At 56.4% G+C, this 16888-nt stretch overlaps 20 non-coding genes across 20 annotated transcripts; 8 read left to right on the top strand and 12 right to left on the bottom strand.

Annotated features, from left to right (window-relative positions):
• Positions 1 to 6737: 6737 nt before the first annotated feature.
• TRNAS-GCU (transfer RNA serine (anticodon GCU)) lies at positions 6738 to 6819 on the bottom strand. The gene has a single exon. It is a non-coding gene; the product is annotated as a tRNA-Ser (tRNA).
• Positions 6820 to 7481: 662 nt separating this feature from the next.
• TRNAT-AGU (transfer RNA threonine (anticodon AGU)) lies at positions 7482 to 7555 on the bottom strand. The gene has a single exon. It is a non-coding gene; the product is annotated as a tRNA-Thr (tRNA).
• A 432-nt stretch (positions 7556 to 7987) lies between these two features.
• On the top strand, positions 7988 to 8059 carry TRNAP-AGG (transfer RNA proline (anticodon AGG)). The gene has a single exon. It is a non-coding gene; the product is annotated as a tRNA-Pro (tRNA).
• A 215-nt stretch (positions 8060 to 8274) lies between these two features.
• Positions 8275 to 8346, bottom strand: TRNAA-CGC (transfer RNA alanine (anticodon CGC)). Its single transcript has one exon. It is a non-coding gene; the product is annotated as a tRNA-Ala (tRNA).
• A 244-nt stretch (positions 8347 to 8590) lies between these two features.
• TRNAP-CGG (transfer RNA proline (anticodon CGG)) lies at positions 8591 to 8662 on the bottom strand. Its single transcript has one exon. It is a non-coding gene; the product is annotated as a tRNA-Pro (tRNA).
• A 170-nt stretch (positions 8663 to 8832) lies between these two features.
• On the bottom strand, positions 8833 to 8904 carry TRNAA-UGC (transfer RNA alanine (anticodon UGC)). Its single transcript has one exon. It is a non-coding gene; the product is annotated as a tRNA-Ala (tRNA).
• Positions 8905 to 9227: 323 nt separating this feature from the next.
• Positions 9228 to 9299, bottom strand: TRNAP-UGG (transfer RNA proline (anticodon UGG)). Its single transcript has one exon. It is a non-coding gene; the product is annotated as a tRNA-Pro (tRNA).
• Positions 9300 to 9640: 341 nt separating this feature from the next.
• On the top strand, positions 9641 to 9712 carry TRNAP-UGG (transfer RNA proline (anticodon UGG)). Its single transcript has one exon. It is a non-coding gene; the product is annotated as a tRNA-Pro (tRNA).
• A 321-nt stretch (positions 9713 to 10033) lies between these two features.
• On the top strand, positions 10034 to 10105 carry TRNAA-UGC (transfer RNA alanine (anticodon UGC)). Its single transcript has one exon. It is a non-coding gene; the product is annotated as a tRNA-Ala (tRNA).
• A 170-nt stretch (positions 10106 to 10275) lies between these two features.
• On the top strand, positions 10276 to 10347 carry TRNAP-CGG (transfer RNA proline (anticodon CGG)). Its single transcript has one exon. It is a non-coding gene; the product is annotated as a tRNA-Pro (tRNA).
• Positions 10348 to 10580: 233 nt separating this feature from the next.
• Positions 10581 to 10652, top strand: TRNAA-CGC (transfer RNA alanine (anticodon CGC)). Its single transcript has one exon. It is a non-coding gene; the product is annotated as a tRNA-Ala (tRNA).
• A 473-nt stretch (positions 10653 to 11125) lies between these two features.
• On the bottom strand, positions 11126 to 11207 carry TRNAS-CGA (transfer RNA serine (anticodon CGA)). Its single transcript has one exon. It is a non-coding gene; the product is annotated as a tRNA-Ser (tRNA).
• Positions 11208 to 11728: 521 nt separating this feature from the next.
• TRNAP-CGG (transfer RNA proline (anticodon CGG)) lies at positions 11729 to 11800 on the bottom strand. Its single transcript has one exon. It is a non-coding gene; the product is annotated as a tRNA-Pro (tRNA).
• Positions 11801 to 12575: 775 nt separating this feature from the next.
• On the bottom strand, positions 12576 to 12657 carry TRNAS-CGA (transfer RNA serine (anticodon CGA)). The gene has a single exon. It is a non-coding gene; the product is annotated as a tRNA-Ser (tRNA).
• Positions 12658 to 13377: 720 nt separating this feature from the next.
• TRNAP-AGG (transfer RNA proline (anticodon AGG)) lies at positions 13378 to 13449 on the bottom strand. Its single transcript has one exon. It is a non-coding gene; the product is annotated as a tRNA-Pro (tRNA).
• A 433-nt stretch (positions 13450 to 13882) lies between these two features.
• On the top strand, positions 13883 to 13956 carry TRNAT-AGU (transfer RNA threonine (anticodon AGU)). Its single transcript has one exon. It is a non-coding gene; the product is annotated as a tRNA-Thr (tRNA).
• A 617-nt stretch (positions 13957 to 14573) lies between these two features.
• Positions 14574 to 14655, bottom strand: TRNAS-GCU (transfer RNA serine (anticodon GCU)). The gene has a single exon. It is a non-coding gene; the product is annotated as a tRNA-Ser (tRNA).
• A 112-nt stretch (positions 14656 to 14767) lies between these two features.
• Positions 14768 to 14840, top strand: TRNAM-CAU (transfer RNA methionine (anticodon CAU)). The gene has a single exon. It is a non-coding gene; the product is annotated as a tRNA-Met (tRNA).
• Positions 14841 to 16543: 1703 nt separating this feature from the next.
• On the bottom strand, positions 16544 to 16616 carry TRNAM-CAU (transfer RNA methionine (anticodon CAU)). The gene has a single exon. It is a non-coding gene; the product is annotated as a tRNA-Met (tRNA).
• Positions 16617 to 16728: 112 nt separating this feature from the next.
• TRNAS-GCU (transfer RNA serine (anticodon GCU)) lies at positions 16729 to 16810 on the top strand. Its single transcript has one exon. It is a non-coding gene; the product is annotated as a tRNA-Ser (tRNA).
• Positions 16811 to 16888: the final 78 nt, after the last annotated feature.

Raw genomic sequence — 16888 nt, 5'->3', positions numbered from 1 at the left:
AAAAGTATCAGAACAGTCCTTGGAGCAGAGATGTGAACCCACACCTCTCTTCTCCTGGTGCTCTGACTGCTGAACAAGTGCCATGCAAATTATTTCCAAATTAAGAGCACTTCTGTGAAGATCTGAGCCAGAAAACCAGTTGAGCTTGGTAAAAGAGTTTTGAGGACCAACATGCTTTCAAGCTCAGCATAATCCCTCATTGCTAAAACACTCATAAACTCTATGCAAATTTTCACACTAACAAAATGTTCAAGGAATGAAAGAAGATTTAGACAATGCCCATGGAGGACTTAGTCGCACTCTTATTCCTCCTTTCATTAGCTAAAAATGTTCTGCCTGATGTTATATGACACATGAAAAAGAGGCTTACTCAGTGCCTGGCATATTTTTCTAGAGATGCCTCCATCTGCACACAGTTTGCATCACAGACACCCTTCTTCCTCTTATGGAGAGATGCTAACATGGATTTGGGCTGCTGGGCAAAGTTCCTGCCCCATCCAGGTTTGGTATGGCATTCCCTAAGCCGTCATGTGGAGCTAGCACCAGAACTCCTGTGGTTGTGAGGCAAATGCTGCAGTCAACGTCTGTACAAGTGCATGTCTATGTGTACATGTAGCAGCACAGAACAAAATATTTTCTGCTACTACATTCTGCAAATGCACCAGCCACATTCAGACATACCTCACAGCTCGCTTGCACCTGTGCTGTCTAGGTTTAAGTCATTGCATACTCATTTATATAAGGCCCCATGCATCCTCCATAAAACAAAAATAAATAAATAAAAATACAGTGCTGCAAAAACAGGGAAAATGCCATTTTGAAACATCCAATCTCCGTGTTGCCACTTCCTTGAGGTAACAGGCAATGAGACCGTTGCATGTCTCCCTACGCAGACACTTGCTCTGGGGCAGCAATAAAAAAGTCTTCATGCTGGGAAGTCTGCCTTTGGGCCGGACACAGCAAGCCACATGCCTCCATGAGCAGTGTGGTGCTGAGCAGCAGAAATTCCCATTTCAGACCCGAAAAAAAAGAACCTCCACACAGCAACAGGTTGCCTCCAGAGCACGTCACCACTTCAGACCAGAGGCAAAAGGAACACCAGAAGACTCAGGCAGTGATGTAGCATGTCTTTAATGAGAAAAAGAAATAGAATAAACAAGTTGAGACTATGAGAAGCGCATTTCCAGTGCTCACTAAAGGAATGGGCAAACCAACAAGGTGCTGCCCCTGCAGCCCGTGGCAATCACCTTCTGTCTGCAGCCAGCTAAAAGCGTTTTCCCCCAGCTAATAGCAAATGCCGTGTAGCACCGCAGGTTGTGACACCTACATGGAAACATACAGTGAGGCATAGCAAGAGAAAGGCGTACAGAGGCACGATCTTGAGTGGCGCGTGCTCGCAGCTCCCTTCCTGCTGCGGGAGCTGCGGATGCCCTCCACAGCCTGGAAACACACGGGCATCTCCTTAGTCCTCTTCCCCAGCCTTCTTCCAGTGCTTCGCTGTTCCTTCCCTGTGCCCTGCTGGCATCGGTGGGACGAGGTGACAGGCAAGGACACCCTACAGCCCACCACCGAGGCACAGCAGTCCCGCCTTCCCCAGCCCCCGGGCACCGCTGGAGGCCACCGGCACCCCGCAGCACCGGAGGTAGCTCCCAACCGCTGCCGATGCCGTGGAGCCCACCACCGTGTTCTGCGGGTAGGAGCTGAGGATGGGCCCAGGCAGGGTCACTACCACGGTGGGAGGCTGGATGACGGTGGTGGAGTCCCCGCAGCGCCGGTAGCAGGGCTCGTTGCAACTGGTGGCCAGTGGCCTGGGGCCGCAGGAGGAGGGCAGGCACAGGTCGTAGCAGGACATCGCCGGGTGAGGACGGACACCTGGAAGGCAGAGCAGGGAGTAAGCGTGAGGCAGAGACCATAGCCATCCCTGTGGAGCCCTAATTCTACGGCTCTGGCAGCCAGAAGAAAAGAGGAGTAGCCAGAGGGTACATGGGGATAATTCAGTGTGGGTTAGATGGTCTGCCCTGGAAGGCGGTGCTGGAGAGCTGACAGAAAGGCTTTCCCAAGCAAAATCCTCACTGAAATGCATCTGGTTGTGGTAAAAATAAATTAAAATAAAATAAATTATTATTATTATTATTATTTTAAGTAATCCATGCAGGTTGCACCTGGCTGTATGGTTACAGACTCTTGAGGTAGGTACCCAGTACCCCCTGCATCCCACACCCCCTTGCACCTGGAGCCCTGACTCCTCATTTTGCGACAGAAATAAACCCTTCTGGGGGCCTCTGCAGGCAGAAGACAGGCAACAAGCCTCGACCCCTTATGGAGGAGCAGGCAGAAGACATCGGTGAAAGCAACAGTTCGGCAGAAGGAGCCAGAGCCAGTCTCGACTTACCTGGGTGGCAGAGGCGGCAGCAGCTGGGAAGAGGGTGGCAGGGCCAGGCTCCGTGTGGGGTTTTATAGGGTGCCCTGTCCCTCCGGGGAGCCAGCGCATTCCTTCTGTGTGAAACTCTCCGGCAACCAGCAGTTTTCTCCTGGAAAGCTCCCTCAGCTGATTAAACAGTTTCCTCTTTCATCTGTTATGTTTTGTTTCCATTTAGTACTGAGTAAGATTGAAATGATTCGAGCTACAGGCAGTAATTATCTTACCTCCTAAGGCCAAAGTACATTTTAGGTCTTATGCTACAAGGCAGGAGAGCATTTCAGCAGAATTTAGGGCAGGCGCATCCCCGGCTCATCTCCCCTCCCTTCCCACCTTCCCCTCAGCACAACCACAAATCACTGGGGAAGCCAGATCCCAAGTGCACCTGAGGTGAGCCGGTGAGTAAGGGGGTTTAGGCTGAGCATGAGAATCATTTATCTGTGCATAAACCCAGCAAAAGCAGCCAGGCATCTGCACTGCCTCAGCCCCACATGGTCCCATTATGAAAATCAGGGATGCTGGAAGTGTGAAGGGCAGTGAGGGACCTTGCACAGCTTGGAGAAAAATGCACCAAGTGTTGTGTGGTGCTGCAGAAGGCACCAGGCAGCCCTCCTCCTTCCCCAGCTGCCCAGGTAGTACAGACAGGGACATGACTAAGGGCAAGCCCAGGTAGCTGAGCTAGGGTGGCATGGCCAAATTTTTATGCTTTTGGATTCGCTTAGAGGATTTTGCATGTTGTTATCCCCACACATGGTGTTCAAATTCTGCTTGGAAAATACAGCACATTATGAAAGCAAACTAATCAAAGACACAGAAAGATGTTAAAAAAGACTCCAGAGTCCATCCCTGAAGGTGACGCACACCATAAGTAGCTAATTTTGCTCACTGAGCTGAATTTGGAGGCCAAGAGCTTTCCCAGCCAGGTCTTTGGATATGCTAAGAGCAGTGAGCCAGAAGTTCACGGCTCTTCTTTCTTGTGATGGAGCAACATCATCAAGACATTCTAATTACAGGTGTGACACCGGATTGCTCTGCTGGAATCCTGCTAGCTGCTACAGAGCTGAGGAGTCGCAGAAGTCCCAACCTGCATTTAGACGTGAATCAGCAACATGTTGGTGAGAGGGAGCCGCTGACGTGGTACCGAGCAGGGGAATGAGCCATCAGGCTCCAGGGGCAAGGAAAGTTTGAAGGTTTTTCATTTCGTGCCAGCAGAGCCTAGATGAAGGTATAAACTATGGCAGTACTGGGGCACATGTACAATGCATGTGTGGAGCCAGGGATTCTCAGTAAGGCTGTTAAAGACATGCCTTGTAGGGGTTTTCAGGGTCGCTGTAGTTCCTGGGATGACTTGGCCTTGCATGGAGCCAGGCTTTATAGCACTGAGTTATCCCTAGTGACTCCTTCCTGCCTTGCCTGCCAGGGCAAAAAATGCTTTTCAGAGGTGATGGAGTCAAGCCCAGCTCATTTTAACCTCACTCTGGAAGGGAAAACAGAAAATCAGCTTTTCTGATGTTCGGAGGAGGACACATGCTTCAGTCAGCAGCAGCCCTGCAGCCTGCTGGAGTAAGGGAGGGGGCTGGAGGCTCGTCACAACTTCCTAAAGGGCCATCTGGGGAGCAGAAAAGGATGACGCTTTATTTTAAGCTTTTCTTTTTTGCCTTTTTGCAATGACAAAATGATGCCACAGGTGCACCTTGGACCCACAGGCTAAGACTCAAACCCTTCTTTTGCCAGGAAGGATTTCTTCTTGACTAACCATTTTCTACCCCTTTCTTCCATGCCTCTGTGCACTCCTGTGATCCTCGGGAGAATGACCTTCCTGAAGGACTCCCTGACTTCCAAACAGAGGCTTAAAAAAAAAAAAAAAGTCCTTTGCCTGGAGATGGGAACAGGGAAAACAAAAGGCACATGTTGGGAAGCTAAAATAATCAGATTTGTGTAATGAGAGAGATTAAAACAAATGAAAACCATAGGGGAAAGAGTTCTTCCTGAGAATGCAGGTATCTGGGAGAAAGGCAGGACTGGTTTTACTAACCCCTATTCACTTCAGGAAATGAGCAATTTCTGCCTGAGACATGACTTTCTCTGGGGAAACCACAAAACCAAGAAAATATCACCAGATCAAACATGTCAGGCCCATTTTTTTTTTAACTTTTGCAATGGACCTGGGATGCATGCATTTCAGCCATTTTTTCCTGCAGGTAAGAACAGGAGGAGAAAAACGGACCAGGACCAGTATTCACCATGATTCCCTTTCCATCCCCAAGCCCCAGCGGCACTTTGCAACTCTGATTCACTGCTCTGCATCTTGGTTTCCAGCAACCTCGTCTCTCTCTAGACGTCTGTGATGCCAGAGGAAGCATCCCCTGCCCCAGGACCTCCTGAGAGCCAAGGTGGAAATCCTAATGGCGCTTGTATTCCCCTAAGCATCTCCTGTGGAGGCTGCTGGACTTTGCACAAGTTCCCTACGGAGCTGGTGGACAGGGACAACCAGCCCCCACAGCCCCACCACAGGACAAGCCCAGGGCTGTGGGGACACAGACATCAGGAGCCCTGTCCCTGCGTGCAGCCCTGGGAGTGCAGCCTCGCCGGTGCCAGCAGGCAGAGCAGGCCCTGGGGCTGGGGGGAGGTCTGGTTTCACAGATCGTCTAATTGCCAGGTCCATGTCACTGAGGCTGGCACGTCCCCCCAGCAGGCCCTGTCACCTGGGCAGGGACAGGCCTGCTTCTCTGGGGCTGTAGCACGAGTCCACTCCTTGTCCCCAGGACACTCCTCCTGGGGCAGCCTGGCTGGCCCTGGCAGAGCTGGACAAGCGCCACGGGGCCCAGCAGCAGTGGGCAAAGACAGGGTGGGCACCTATCCCCGTTGTGGCTGTGGACAGGCTGCTGGGGCAAGCAGCTCCCTGCTGGCCACCAGGGCATCCCTGCAGGCCCTGGAAGGAAGAGTGGCCCAGGGGAAGGCCAAAAACCTGCATGGGGCCTGCAGTATGAGTGTCCCTCCCTCGCCCCCAAGGTGTCCCGGTGTGGCTTTTCCATGTCCTTGTCAACAGAAAAAAAAAGTCAGGTCAGGGAAGACACCTGCAAGGCTGGCAAAACATGTTTCCCTGGCTGCGGCAAAGTGCAGGCATGCCTTGAGAAATGCAGTGCTTCCCTTCCTGCAAGACCTCTGGGATTTCTGAAGAAAAAAAAAAAAAGGAAAGGGGAAGAGAAAGGGAGGAGAGAAGAGAAGAGAAGAGAAGAGAAGAGAAGAGAAGAGAAGAGAAGAGAAGAGAAGAGAAGAGAAGAGAAGAGAAGAGAAGAGAAGAGAAGAGAAGAGAAGAGAAGAGAAGAGAAGAGAAGAGAAGAGAAGAGAAGAGAAGAGAAGAGAAGAGAAGAGAAGAGAAGAGAAGAGAAGAGAAGAGAAGAGAAGAGAAGAGAAGAGAAGAGAAGAGAAGAGAAGAGAAGAGAAGAGAAGAGAAGAGAAGAGAAGAGAAGAGAAGAGAAGAGAAGAGAAGAGAAGGAGAAAACTCTTAGCAGCCATTTCTGTCTTTTTCCCATCCTCTTGATCTTGCAGTGTCTCACCCCTGCTCTTCCCTAGCCTCCCCAGTGAGCACAATTTCAGACACAGGAGGGAGCTGCCACCACGCAGCAGCCATGCCCTCCTCAGGAAAGCATCTCAGAGAGGTGGCGATGGCTCATGAAGGCCCAGCTTTACTCAGGGCACCATGGGGATGCCCAGGGTTTCCATGTGAGATGTGGAAAGACCCAGGGTGTGCCCACGTCCCTCCCCAGCCAGTGCCGCCAGCTCCTTTCCATCCCCAGGGAGGCTGCCCGTGGCCAGGCGCTTCGCCACCACCAGGAGAAGGGGCACAGGGGACACCCAGCGGGTGGGCTTGGGAACCAAGGCTCTGCCTGCGGAGGGGACAGCTCCTCACTCCTGTATGGCAGCGTGGGGCCCAGCACGTTGCCCTGACGTGAGAGGGCAATGCAGCTCCCTGGGCAACCGGGAGCAGGTTCAGCAAGTGAGAACACCAGCCCAGATGCAGACATATATTTATCATGAAAGAGGAAAAGAGACTGGAGAGAGGAAGCCAGCCAGGTGTCGATTTGCCACCAGTGCAGCCAAGGGATGCCTGATCTCTGTTCTGTGTGGCTCTGGCAGGGGGATGCTGGGGGCAGGAGGTGATGGCATTCGGGTGGCACAGCTACCTGCAGCTGCACTGAGGAAGGCTGCCAAAAGAGGGGGTGGCCAGGAGGGACTTTCTGGGCTTTGGGGTCTTGTCCCTGCTGCCAAAAGCCTCCCTGTCCACAGAGGATCCCCCACACAGCAGCCAGAGAGCCGACGAGGGTGGGATTCGAACCCACGCATGCAGAGCACAATGGATTAGCAGTCCATCGCCTTCACCACTCGGCCACCTCGTCCCCTGCTCCAGCCCACATTTGGGGATTTTTTTTTCACTTTGGAGCACAGGTTGCAAACCCACAGATGCTCCACCAGGGTGTCCCCTGTACAGCTGGGCCGTAGGAGTGGGCTACGTGCCTGCCTGTTGCATGGCTGGTGGCAAGCAGGGCAGTGGGAGTTTTTTGGTTCATTTGTCCCTCTCCATTTCCCCCTCGGTCCCTGTGTTCAGAGGATGACAAAACGTAGACTGGGCAGGAGATGGGCTTTATTTATTTTTGCTTAAGAAGTGTGTGGTCTAGGCTTTTGTTTGTTTGTTTGTTTGTTATTGTAGGTCTACATCTCCTCTCCCCTCTCTCCCACCCCTGACCTATGTCCAGAGGGTTTTTCTGCATGATTCAGCACCAGTCAAGCTTGTAAATGAAAGGGGAAGATGGAAAGGGCAGCCCAGCCAGCAGGATATGTACCTCTTTATTTCCCAAATACTCCAGGTTTGGAGATAGTTTGGATCACCTCACAAATGTGAGCTTCCCAGAGATGTGGGTTAGAAGGAAACTGTAGTTCTTCCCAAGAGCAGGGCCACCAGAGAAACGAGGGACTCTGTCGTTGCCTTCTCTATTGGGTGTTCAGTGCTCCCATAGCCCCTGGATCTGGTGGTTCTGTGAAGAAAAACAGCCCCCAGGCCAGGCACCACTGGGAGTTGAACCCAGGATCTCCTGTTTACTAGACAGGCGCTTTAACCAGCTGAGCCATGGTGCCACCTGGCCACAGTGCTGGTCCCCCTTGCCCATGGCCCTCAGGGCAGCCCCAGGAGAACCATGTGCCCAAGGCAGCCAAGCACTGTGGTACTGGAAACCAGGAGGAAAGCTGAAATGCTCAGGGTGAAGAATGGCCCAACATCAGTCATGGGGGATAGTCCTGACAGATAGGAATGCCACAAAGAAGGCAGCTCCTGGCCAAACAGATGCTGGACACCTCTTCTAGATGCAATGGAGACTGCAGGTAAATTGGCATTAGCTACCACCATCCACAGGGGGCTTCCTTCAAGGTAAAAGAAGAGAAAAGTGCAAATGAGAAGCAGCACCTTCCATATGCTGCCTTGTCCTGCTATGAGAAGCACAGCTTGGGATGGGGAAGCAATGCAATGTACAGTGGGCACAGGAACTGTGCTAGGAATAAGCTGCACATCCTGGCTCGTTGGTCTAGGGGTATGATTCTCGCTTAGGGTGCGAGAGGTCCCGGGTTCAACTCCCGGACGAGCCCCTCTTTTGGGCACCGCTGACCTGCAAACATATCCTCCAGGGACACGGTATGCCCCAGAGCCCCAACACCTCGGGCTCAGCCCCCTGCTGCCTCTGTCCCCACCCTGCACCGCAGACCTGTGCTGCCCTGTGCCACAGGGACAAAAGGGACAGGGCACAGCCAGGGCTGCCCTGGGACAAGGACAGCAGGCTGTGGGCTGTGAGGCAGGAAAAGGCTGGAGATGCTGGGGCTTGAACCCAGGGCCTCTTACATGCGAAGCAAGCGCTCTCCCACTGAGCTACATCCCCTGACCAGTGCCCACCAGGGGGCCCAGGCCCTGGCAGCAGCAGCTGGGTACTGCCTGGCAGCAGCTGAGCCTGGCCAAAGGCGGCTGTGCTGCCCCACAAAGCCTCCGGCCCCAGCATGGGGTGCCGCTTGCAGGCTGCTGGGGGATGCCAGGGCCCCCCTGCTCCTGCAGCGCTGCCCTCCTGGACAAGGGCCCAGAGCTGCGTCTGCCCCCTGCCCGCAGCAGCTGGGCTTGTCCCAAAAGGGGGGCTCGTCCGGGAGTTGAACCCGGGACCTCTCGCACCCGAAGCGAGAATCATACCCCTAGACCAACGAGCCGCGCTCATGGGGCCCTCTGCACCCTCTGCCCTCATGCCCCACAGCTCTCACGCCTGCTGGGGCAGCTCCAGCTCCACCATTTGCCCCACGTGCTTGGTGCCCCGTGACAGCCCCAGGCCCTGCAGCCCCCAACGGCTGCCCTGCCGTGCAGTGCGTGGGGAGGAAAAGGCTGGAGATGCTGGGGCTTGAACCCAGGGCCTCTTGCATGCAAAGCAAGCGCTCTACCGCTGAGCTACATCCCCACACTCATGGGGGCCTTTCTGGGGGGCTCTGCTTTTAACAAAGCCTTCCTCCTGCCTCCTCCTCAGCTCATACCACTCCCCAACACATCAGCACACCTCCCCTGCTCTTCCACAACACACCTGCCTCACAAATCACACCTGCAGCACCACACACTCACCCCTGCCTACTCAACATGCCCTCAACAGCCCTCCTCCCCCTGGACATACACCCACCCCAATACCAAACGCTCTCCCCTCACAGCAGATACTGCCCTGGCCCTGCTCCCCAGTGCAATCCCAGTTCGTCCCCCCATGCTCTCTGGGCCAGGGGTCCAGAAAAGATGGGGCTCGTCCGGGAGTTGAACCCGGGACCTCTCGCACCCAAAGCGAGAATCATACCCCTAGACCAACGAGCCGGGGTGCAGCACCCCTTTGCACCCCCACTCTCGCTGCCCCACACCTCCTCGGCACTTCTGGGAGATCCCAGCAGGGACACCTGCATTAGGTTGCCCAGAACCACGTCCCAGCACCTTTTGAGGATTTCCCAAGAGGGAGGTTCCACCAGACCTGAAGGCATCTGTCCCAGTGCTCCATCACCCACACAGAAAAAAAGATGTTCTTTCTAATACACAGTGCACTGAAGGTGGCTGCAGCACAGTCCACGGCTACTGCCAGGTGGGGGCTCCTGGTACTCTGATGGCTGAGGGGTGAAAGAGTGGGGCAGCGAGAGTGGGGGTGCAAAGGGGTGCTGCACCCCGGCTCGTTGGTCTAGGGGTATGATTCTCGCTTTGGGTGCGAGAGGTCCCGGGTTCAACTCCCGGACGAGCCCCATCTTTTCTGGATCCCTGGCCCAGAGAGTGCGGGGGACAACCTTGGATTGCACTGGGGAGCATGGCCAGGGCAGTGTCTGCTGTGAGGGGAGAGCGTTTGGTTTTGGGGTGGGTGCGTGTCCAGGGGGAGGAGGGCTGTTGAGGGCATGTTGAGTAGGCAGGGGTGAGTGCGTGGTGCTGCAGGTGTGATTTGTGAGGCAGGTGTGTTGTGGAAGAGCAGGGGAGGTGTGCTGATGTGTTGGGGAGTGGTGTGGGCTGAGGAGGAGGCAGGAGGAAGGTTTTGTTAAAAGCAGAACCCCCAGAAAGGCCCCCATGGGTGTGGGGATGTAGCTCAGCGGTAGAGCGCTTGCTTTGCATGCAAGAGGCCCTGGGTTCAAGCCCCAGCATCTCCAGCCTTTTCCTCCCCACGCACTGCATGGCAGGGCAGCCGTTGGGGGCTGCAGGGCCTGGGGCTGTCACGGGGCACCAAGCACGTGGGGCAAATGGTGGAGCTGGAGCTGCCCCAGCAGGCGTGAGAGCTGTGGGGCACGAGGGCAGAGGGTGCAGAGGGCCCCATGAGTGCGGCTCGTTGGTCTAGGGGTATGATTCTCGCTTCGGGTACGAGAGGTCCCGGGTTCAACTCCCGGACGAGCCCCCCTTTTGGGACGAGCCCAGCTGCTGCGGGCAGGGGGCAGACGCAGGGGGGCTGGCTCTGGGCCCTTGTCCAGGAGGGCAGCGCTGCAGGAGCAGGGGGGCCCTGGCATCCCCCAGCAGCCTGCAAGCGGCACCCCATGCTGGGGCCGGAGGCTTTGTGGGGCAGCACAGCCGCCTTTGGCCAGGCTCAGCTGCTGCCAGAGCAGCAGGTAGGACCCTGGTGGGCACTGTCTAGGGGATGTAGCTCAGTGGGAGAGCGCTTGCTTCGCATGTAAGAGGCCCTGGGTTCAAGCCCCAGCATCTCCAGCCTTTTCCTGCCTCACAGCCCACAGCCTGCTGTCCTTGTCCCAGGGCAGCCCTGGCTGTGCCCTGTCCCTTTTGTCCCTGTGGCACAGGGCAGCACAGGTCTGCGGTGCAGGATGAGGAGGGAGGCAGCAGGGGGCTGTGCCCGAGGTGTCGGGGCTCTGGGGCGTCAGGACTGCGTCTGTGCTGTGCCATGTCCCACCAGGATCTATTTGCAGGCCAGCAGTGCCCAAAATGAAAGCTCCATCTGGGAGCCGTTGTACCCAGGACGTCTCGCACCCTAAGTGAGAACCAAACCCCTAGACCAAGGAGCCTGGGTGTGCAGCTGGCCCCCAGCAAAACCCCTGGCCCCCCTCGGCCCCATACAGCGCACAGCCTGTCAGGCCCAGCACAGGGAGGGGGCTGCCCTGGGCAGCCAAGAGCCCTGTGTGGGCTCAGCATGCCCCCTGCAGCCCCAGGGCAGGGCTAAAAGCTGTCGCTGTGAGCAGGATTCGAACCTGCGCAGGGAAACCCTATTGGATTTCGAGTCCAACGCCTTCACCCCTCGGCCATCACAGCCCCCGGCTGGGGCTGCCTGTGCCCCGTGGTCTGTGAGGGGCATCCCCAGGCAGCCCCTGGAGCCCCCCCGGCCCCCATTCCTGCTGGGGAGGCTGGGGCAGCGCCAGCGCCAGCCCTGGGCCCGCTCTGCACCTGGGTGCTGGTGGCAGGGCCTGAGGCCAGCAGGGGCCAGTGGCGGCGCTGCCCCAGCACTGCCAGGGTGGCCCAGGGAGGGTGCACGGGGAGCTGAACACTGTGGCTCGTTGGGGCCACATCCCCTGCACAGTGTGTGGGCCTTTGTGAAAATCTCACACACTCTCACACTGCTGCCCCACACTGCCTTGTCCCAAGGGGCCTTTCACCCAGAAAGACCCTCTGAGGTCCTATTTTGCTGACAATTTTTGCTGCTAACCCTCTGTCTCCTGGCTATGCCCACACCAAAGTTGCCAGCCTTCCTGTCACAAGCGAGTCTCCTGACCCTGCTCCCCACCACGAGCTGCAGCTCCACTGGTCTGCCACGGCTGGTGGATATCCAAAAGAGAGGGCTCGTCCGGGAGTTGAACCCGGGACCTCTCGCACCCGAAGCGAGAATCATACCCCTAGACCAACGAGCCAGACTAGTTTGGACTGGCAGAAGTCCTGTTATTCAATGTCAGGTACTCACAGGACTATGATGGTGCAGCAGGAACTGGGGAAGTTCCCTTGAATCCTGTGATTGTCTGTAGCTAGGCCATCCCTCTTGTTCTTCCCAGGCTGTCATGCTGGCACCTGGACACGACCACAGGCTGTAACAGCCACATCTCCATGGGCCATAGGGACAACAGAACCATGGGGTTTGCAGCATGGCCAGGTACATCAGGCAGGGGATGAAGTTCAGGGGGAGAGTGCTTGCTTTGCATGTAAGGCCCCGGATTCAAGCTGTAGCATCTCCAGACTTTGTAAAGCATCTCCACACTGTGGCTGTGGTGGTAAACCACACTTCTGCATTCCCCAAAGGAGTTATGCACTGTATTCTCGGAGCATCATGGCCTTAGACAGACCTGCCTGGTGGGGACATGGTGCTGGTCTCACCCAGCTGTGCCATCCCTCACCACTCCCACCAGCCTCTTCCCCACCGAGGAGCAGTAGCTCGTACTGCCATTGCTCCTTTTTGTCTCATTTGCCCCCACAGCACATCGTTCCCACCAGTGGGACTGTCCCAGCAGCCTGGTTATCCCCAAACCTGGAGAGGCCACCTGTCCCCATGGTGCCAGGCAGCAGAGCCCCATCCCTACCCTGCCCAGACAAGCCAGGTTGTGGATGCCCAAAAGAAGAGTTTATCCAGGAGTTGAATCAGAAATCCCCCAGGCCATGGTCCCTAGCCCCCTGCCAGCAGCAGGCAAAATCCACCGCTGTGAGCAGGATTCGAACCTGCGCAGGGAAACCCTATTGGATTTCAAGTCCAACGCCTTCACCCCTCGGCCATCACAGCTCCTTGCTTAGTCCCATGGGTGCCTCCTCCCCCCTTGCTAAGGGTCTGGCTCCAAGGAAGGAATCCCCATAGGCCAGGATGGAGCCATCCATGCTCCCAGCAGCCCCAGTGCCTACAACTGCTTCCCCATGCCATCAGCACATCCCAGGGCTGGAAAAAAAAAATAAATGATGGGGGATATTTCCTGACGGCTGGGCAAAAATAGTCAGGCCCAGCAGGGAGCCTCACCTCAGGGCAAGTAAGGGAAACAGCCTCCAGCAATGCATCCTGTGGAGGCAAAGGGCTTCAAGGGGAAAAGGACAAGCAGGTGCTGGGGGTTTAACCCAGGTGCAAGCGCTCTCCTGCTGAGCTACATCCCTTACATAGTGGGGGGTGGGGGGGGGGTCTCTGCTTTAGGACAGTCTCCTCTGCCCAGGACCACATAATGGCCACATAATGACAGAATGGCTGGGGTTAGAAGGTATCTCAAGGCTGTCCCTAGGCTGCTCCTGGCCCCACCAGCTGCAGGGAGATGACCATGACTGCCTCTCCTCTCCCCTGCCCGGCCACTGCAGGCAGTGGGGCACGTTGTCTCCTGTCATGGTGAGCTCAGCCTGCGTGGGCAAAACTTGGTGCTGGTGGGAGGCGGCGAGGTGTGAAGGATGGGTGTTGGGGCGGTGGGTCCCTGTCCCTGCCCCATCCCCACAGGGTCTGTTTGCAGGCCAGCAGTGCCCAAAAGAGGGGCTCGTCCGGGAGTTGAACCCGGGACCTCTCGCACCCTAAGCGAGAATCATACCCCTAGACCAACGAGCCAGGGTGTGCAGCTGCCTGTCCCTGCCCTGTGCTGATCATTGGGGTGCTGGGGCAATACTGCCTCTCGTCCCCAGTGCTGGTTTCCAGAAGGACCCTAGTGATGTCCCTGAGGAACAGAACAACACCATGTCCTGGGCATGGGGAGGACTTTCACCCCTCTTTTTTAGAGTGAAGGATGTTCCAGGCTCAAATCCCGGAGTACCCTGCTCCTTTTGGGAACCACTGTGCTGCTATGGTCCAGCCAGTGCAGAGCGCCCTGGGGGCCTAACTCCAGCTTTTAACCTGGTGCCATGGTCCCAGCCCCCTGCCCTGGCTCCCAGTCCTTCTGGTGACTCCATTAGCAGGAGTACCAGGACAGGGGCTGGGCAGGGGTCTGATTTCCCTTGGGAAGATCCCAGGGGACACACAGCACCCCTTTTGGCAGGGGTAGGTGGGCACCATGGCTCAGCTGGTTAAAGCGCCTGTCTAGTAAACAGGAGATCCTGGGTTCGACTCCCAGTGGTGCCTGCCCTGGGGGATGTTTTTCCTCCCCAGCCCCTGGCTGGGGGCACCGCTGGGGTCTGTACCCCAACAATGGGCACCCCCCCAGGTGCCCCTGCTGCTCTGCCTCACCACCCCCATTTGCCCCCTCCCAGTGACCAAGGTGTCCTGGCAAATTCAGGGTGCGTGTTTTTTCTCCAAGTTTCATTTCAAGGAGGGACGAGAGACAAGAGACCATCATGGAGACAGCAGGCAATGTCTAGAAGTCTGGGTGGGGGCAGGAAGGACTTGGGAGCTGGGGTTCATCTCTGGGGCGTGGGGTAGGTGTTGGGGCACCTGCGGCGTGTGAGCAAGGAAGGGCTCCATGGGGACGAAGGAGGGGGCATCAGGGCAAAGGCATCACCTGCTGGACTTGAGGCCCCACAGGTTTCCAGCACCCATCACTGGCAGCAGGAGCGGCGCAGATCATTTAGGGTCATGTCGTCCCTCTTCAGCCCCCATGCAGGCTTAGGGCACTGATGGCTCCACCGAGCCCCAGACAGCCCCCAGCCCCCTCAGAACACGCAAAGCGCGCTTAGGTGCCAGCCGCTTCACTGTATGATGACCCGTGTGCCACCAGCACAGCCGCCAGCAGCAAAAGGCCCCGACGAGGGTGGGATTCGAACCCACGCGCGCAGAGCGCAATGGATTAGCAGTCCATCGCCTTCACCACTCGGCCACCTCGTCCCGCCCCAAGACGCCCCCGCCCCGCCACCTGCCCGCCCCGAGCCCGACGCCCCCCGCCCCCCGACACGGGCCCGCCCCGCTGCAGGCCCCTCACGGGGGGACCGCAGCCAGCGCCCTCTTAGCGCAGCCGGCAGCGCGTCAGTCTCATAATCTGAAGGTCCTGAGTTCGAGCCTCAGAGAGGGCAACGCATTTTATTATTTATTTATTTTATTATTTTTTTTTTTTCTGTGGGTGGCTTTTTGCAACACGCCGTGGTGTAGGCAACAGTCTCAGGGCGCAGCAAGAAAAAAAATAAATAAAACGACACACCATGAAGGCTGTGCTGCCATTCTGTGAGACCTGGACAGGCTGGAGAGATGGGCAGGAAGAAACCAAATGAGGTTTAATAAGAGCAAGTGTGGAGTCCTGCACCTGGGAAGGAACAACCACACGTATCTTTACAGGCTGGGGACAAAATGCTGGAGAGGAGCTCTGAGGAGAAGGACCTGGGGGTCCTGGTGGACGACAGGCTGACCATGAGCCAGCACTGTGCCCTGGTGGCCAAGAGGGCCAATGGGACCCTAGTGTGCATTAAAAGGAGCGTGGCCAGCAGGCCAAGGGAGGTGATCCTCCCCCTCTACTCTGCCCTGGTCAGGCCTCACCTGGAGTACTGTGTCCAGTTCTGGGCTCCCCGGTACAAGAAAGACAGGGATCTGCTGGAAAGAGTCCATCTTTGAATTTAAGAATTCAAAGGGCTTTGAATTTAAGAAAGCAGTAACTGTGAGATGTTAGCGTGGTGAAGGAACGAGGGGTGGTGTGTGTGTAAAATGCCCACCTTGTCGGTGCTGTGATGGTGTTATGTTTATTTTGATGTGGTGAATTCTTTTTCTTTTTGAAGTAAATGAAGTTTGAGAAGGCTGTGATAATTGTAAAGTAAGAGGATATTGTGATTAATCTTAACTATGCTTTTAACAGAGGCGAGGGGTGGAATGTAGTGGGTTTACGTGGCAAGGTTTTGGTAGCAGGGGGCCATAGGGGTGGTTTCTGTGAGAAGGATCTAGAAGCTGCCCCATGTTCGGTAAGGGCCCCACTTCTGACCAGAGCCGAGCCAATAAGCGATGTTGTTTTGCACCTCTGTGAGAGCATATTTAAGACAGGGAAAAAAACGCTGCGCCACACAGCAGCTGGGAGAGTGAGAGGAATGAGGAACAGCCTTGGTCAGTGAAGAAGGAGGGGGAGAGGTGCTCCAGGTGCCGGAGCAGAAGTCCCCCGCGGCCTGTGGTGAGGCCCATGGTGAAGCAGGATGTCCCCCTGCAGCCCATGGAGGTGACCACGGTGGAGCAGGTGGCCCTGCACCTGGTCAGGCCTCACCTGGAGTACTGTGTCCAGTTCTGGGCTCCCCGGTACAAGAAAGACAGGGATATCCCGGAAAGAGTCCATCGGAGGGCCACAAAGATGATCCAGGGCCTGGAGCATCTTCCCTATGAGGAAAGGCTGAGAGACCTGGGTCTGTTCAGCCTGGAGAAGAGAAGACTGAGAGGGGATCTCCTCGGTGTATATAAATATCTGAGGGGTGGGGGACGGAAGGACGTAGCCAACCTCTTCTCAGTGGTTTGTGGGGATAGGACAAGGGGCAATGGCTGCAAGTTAGAGCACAGGACATGTGAAAGAACTTCTTCACGGTGAGGGTGACAGAGCACTGGGACAGGCTGCCTAGGGAGGTTGTGGAGTCTGCTTCTCTGGAGATATTCAAGGCCTGTCTGGACGCCTACCTGGGCAGCCTGCTCTGAGGAACCTGCTTTGGCAGGGGGGTTGGACCCGATGATCTAACAGTTCTGTGATTGTGATTATGTGAAATAAAATAAAATAAAAAAAAAAAAAAAAAAAAAAAAAAAGCCTAAAATGCGTTGCCCTCTCTGAGGCTCGAACTCAGGACCTTCAGATTATGAGACTGACGCGCTGCCGGCTGCGCTAAGAGGGCGCTGACTGCGGTCCCCCCGTGAGGGGCCTGCAGCGGGGCGGGCCCGTGTCGGGGGGCGGGGGGCGTCGGGCTCGGAGCGGGCAGGCGGCGGGGCGGGGGCGTCTTGGGGCGGGACGAGGTGGCCGAGTGGTGAAGGCGATGGACTGCTAATCCATTGCGCTCTGCGCGCGTGGGTTCGAATCCCACCCTCGTCGGGGCCTTTTGCTGCCGCCCGGTCCCCTGCTGCCCACAGGGGTCAGCTCTGGCTCCCTGCTGCCCACCACCCCCCCAGC

The sequence above is a fragment of the Anas platyrhynchos genome, chromosome 7, assembly GCF_047663525.1.
Source record: "Anas platyrhynchos isolate ZD024472 breed Pekin duck chromosome 7, IASCAAS_PekinDuck_T2T, whole genome shotgun sequence".
NCBI classification, from domain to species: domain Eukaryota; kingdom Metazoa; phylum Chordata; class Aves; order Anseriformes; family Anatidae; genus Anas; species Anas platyrhynchos.
Note: the sequence above shows the minus strand (reverse complement) of the source record. Positions and strands in the feature narration are given on the sequence as shown.